The sequence below is a fragment of the Balaenoptera ricei genome, chromosome 7, assembly GCF_028023285.1.
Source record: "Balaenoptera ricei isolate mBalRic1 chromosome 7, mBalRic1.hap2, whole genome shotgun sequence".
Lineage (NCBI taxonomy): Eukaryota > Metazoa > Chordata > Mammalia > Artiodactyla > Balaenopteridae > Balaenoptera > Balaenoptera ricei.
Genome location: NC_082645.1, coordinates 110922257 through 110926656, shown reverse-complemented (window position 1 = coordinate 110926656; position 4400 = coordinate 110922257).

Genomic DNA, 4400 nt, shown 5'->3' with positions numbered 1-4400 from the left:
AGTTTATTTTTGTGCATGGTGCTAGGGAGTGTTCTAATTTCATTCTTTTACATGTAGCTGTCCAGTTTTCCCAGCACCACTTCATAAAGAGGCTGTCTTTTCTCCATTGTATATTCTTGCCTCCTTTATCAAAGATAAGGTGACCATATGTGCGTGGGTTTATCTCTGGGCTTTCTATCCTGTTCCATTGATCTATATTTCTGTTTTTGTGCCAGTACCATACTGTCTTCATGACTGTAGCTTTGTAGTATAGTCTGAAGTCCGGTAGCCTGATTCCTCCAGCTCCATTTTTCTTTCTCAAGATTGCTTTGGCTATTCAGGGTCTTTTGTGTTTCCATACAAATTGGGAAATTTCTTGTTCTAGTTCTGTGAAAAATGCCAGTGGTAGTTTGATAAGGATTGCATTGAATCTGTAGATTGCTTTGGGTAGTATAGTCATTTTCACAATATTGATTCTTCCAATCCAAGAACATGATATATCTCTCCATCTGTTTGTATCATCTTTAATTTCTTTCATCAGTGTCTTATAGTTTTCTGCATACAGGTCTTTTGTCTCCTTAGGTAGGTTTATTCCAAGATATTTTATTCTTTTTGTTGCAATGGTAAATGGGAGTGTTTCCTTAATTTCTCTTTCAGATTTTTCCTCATTAGTGTATAGGATTGAAAGAGATTTCTGTGCATTAATTTTGTATCCTGCTACTTTACCAAATTCATTGATTAGCTCTAGTAGTTTTCTGGTAGAGTCTTTAGGATTCTCTATGTATAGTATCATGTCATCTGCAAACAGTGACAGCTTTACTTCTTCTTTTCCAATTTGGATTCCTTTTATTCCTTTTTCTTCTCTGATTGCTGTGGCTAAAACTTCCAAAACTATATTGAATAATAGTGGTGAGAGTGGACAACCTTGTCTTGTTCCTGATCTTGGAGGAAATGGTTTCAGTTTTTCACCATTGAGAACTATGTTGGCTGTGGGTTAACTGATACAGCCACTATGGAGAACAGTATGAAGGTTCCTTACAAAACTAAAAATAGAACTACCATACGACCCAGCAATCCCACTACTGGACATATACCCTGAGAAAACCATAATTCAAAAAGAGTCATGTACCACAATGTTCATTGCAGCTCTTTTTACAATAGCCAGGACATGGAAGCAACCTAAGTGTCCATCGACAGATGAATGGATAAAGAAGATGTAGCACATATATACAATGGAATATTACTCAACCATAAAAAGAAACAAAATTGAGTTATTCGTTGTGAGGTGGATGGACCTGGAGACTGTCATACAGAGTGAAGTAAGTCAGAAAGAGAAAAATAAATACTGTATGCTAACACATATATATGGAATCTAAAAAAAATAAAATAAAGTTATGAAGAAACTAGGGGCAGGACAGGAATAAAACATAGACGTAGAGAATGGACTTGAGAACACAGGGAGGGAGAAGTGTAAGCTGGGATGATGTGAGAGAGTGGCATTGGTTTATATATACTAACAAATGTAAAATAGATAGCTAATAGGAAGCAGCCGCATAGCACAGGGAGATCAGCTGGGTGCTTTGTGACCACCTAGAGGGGTGGGATAGGGAGGCTGGGAGGGAGACGCAAGAGGGAGGAAATATGGGGATATATATGTATGTATAGCTTATTTACTTTGTTATAAAGCAGAAACTAACACACCATTGGAAAGCAATTATACTCCAATAAAGATGTTAAAAAAAAACTTAATATATTCCTGTTAAGATAACTGATATTCAAGTGAAGAAGGAGGACAGCAAGAACAAGAAACATGAAAAAAGCTTTCCATGTTAAGCCTTTCAAACGTGTGACCATTGACTGTTAAAAATGCCTGGATTCTGGGCTTCCCTGGTGGCTCAGTGGTTAAGAATCTGCCTGCCAACGCAGGGGACATGGGTTCGAGCCCTGGTCTGGGAAGAGCCCACATGCCACAGAGCAACTAAGCCTGTGCGCCACAACTACTGAGCCCAGGTGCCTAGAGGCTGTGTTCCACAACAAGAGAACCACCGCAATGAGAAGCCCACGCACCACAATGAAGAGTAGCCCCCCACACATGCCACAGCTAGAAAAAGCCCATGTGCTGCAGTGAAGATCCAACACAGGCAAAAATAAGTAAATAAACAAAATAGATAAATTTATTTTTAAAAAATGCCCGGATTCTAGTAATTAGAGGAATGGAGAATGTGTTGTACCATGCCAGAGCATGGGCAGCATTTTCTATAACTACATTATTGTACCGGATTTATTCATCAGCCTTGTTTATCTGTTTCAGTTAAGTCAGAACCATAGAAAGAACACAAATTTGCAAAATCACCAAAGTCTGTGGATATAAATGTTGCTTTGTGCTAATTCAATCACCAAATTGAGGCCATAGTTAAGTACCTTACGTTAGTCCCCAGTTGGAATCTTGACACTTGGTGGAAAAGTTAATACAATGAGGAATAGTTTACAGTCTGAGTAATTCGAATTTATGACCTATCCTTTCAGTCAGAAAAAGTCAGAGTAAGTCAAGACCTAGTACAACAGTCCTCCATGGACCTTATTTCATCGCAGAAAATTAAGACTATACTCTTGGGTAGGTTTAATCACGTTTGTCTTTCTTACCTTATCTAGATTCCTTGCTCAGCCAAGGGGAAGACATGGGCATTGCTTCTGAGAGAAAGAAAGTAAATTGTGACAGCTTCTTCACAGATATGGAGAAGTTCTACATCCCCATCCCCATCCCCAAGTGCCTTTATCCTTCTTTCATATTATACATTTATTTGGTTATATGTTTGTTTCCTGTCTCTCCTTCCATAAATCACGTGAAAGCAAGGACTTTCACCAGAACAATGCCTGACTCATAGTAGGTGCTCAATAAATAGCCGTTGACTGAAGGAATGAATGGGTAGAGAACATAGCTTTCACTCAATAAACCATGATTTAACAAGAAAAAAAAAACCTGTGATACGTGCCTGGCACTGCTGGGGAAGAATGTAACCATATCACAACTGGAGCTTACTCCTTGACAAGGCAAACTTTTTAAGTCTTTTTGATACCAAAGTAAGAAAGTCTAAAATGTTCTATGTTCTAACACTTTGATACCATCTAAAATAGCAGAGCATACAGATGATTATAAAGATGACAAAGAACCAACAAGAGAACCAACGTCAAGGAACATTAGACACCACAGGGCTGCCTTATTGACACAGAAACACCTTTATACCAGTCGCCTGGTCAGAAACTTGATACCAACTAATTCCATCATATCTCTAAAGACTGTGTGACCTTAGGTAAATTCCTTAACTTCCTTGACCCTCAGTTTCTCTGTCCCCAAAATGGGCATAAAAATAGTACCTACCTCATGTTTAAATGAGATAATACATTCATGATCTTAGCAAGTGATATTAGCATATCACTTGCTGCTTACTAGTCTAGATTTTATTAACCACGTGATTACTACCCAAACCCAAACACTTGCATGCATCTGTCCTTTCTCATATTTCTCATGCTTTCATCTGAATACTGTTGTATACCTCCAACCTATCTCCATGACGTCCAGCTCTGGCCTTTCCTAACAATTCTTTCCTGTCCTTCCAGCTTTTGCTCCCCTATCTCCTTGTCTTGGTTGAAACTTGAGTCTATGGCAACAGCACTCCCCTTATGGTTTTCTGAAGATGCCCACAGAGCCAGAAGCAGGTAGAAACCAACATTCTTGTGCTTCCATGACGGCACTTCTTGATTTCTACACACCTTCTCATTCTTTGAAGTACACGTGTGTCATTAGACCATCTACTTCTCCTCTTTCTGGCTGTTAGTCGAAGGTCCTGATCAGTTCTTTACTTTCCTTGAAGAATTTGGCCCAAGTTAACCATCTCCTCTTTCACTCCTCTTGCTAACCTCAGTTTCGGCTACTTTATAGCCATGCGGCCCAATGCCACTTATAAAGTGGTCTGATCCCACTCCCCAACCCAGCCTCTATTTACAACTAGGAGTCAGGGAACAAACTAAGTGACACCACAGGAATGCAACCACCAAAACCCAGAAGGTGGGAAACTCAGAAAAAATTTCCTGGTTTCTCCAAAACATAAATCACAAAGGAAAAAGAGAAGGATGGTAACGATAAGAAACATAGATTAAACTTAAAAAGAAACAAATCACACAAATGCAGTGTGTGGACCTTATGTGGAGCTTCATTCAAACATATCAACTGCAATAAATAAATAAATAAATAAACACAACCCTTTTTTGAAACAAACAGGGAAATTAGAACATTGCCTGACTATTTGGTGATATTGGGGAATTAGTGTTGCTCTTTAAATCTGTGATAATGAGATTGTTTGTGTCTTTTTAAAAGTCCCCGTTAAAAAAATACATATAAATATGTGTATGTATGTGTAAAT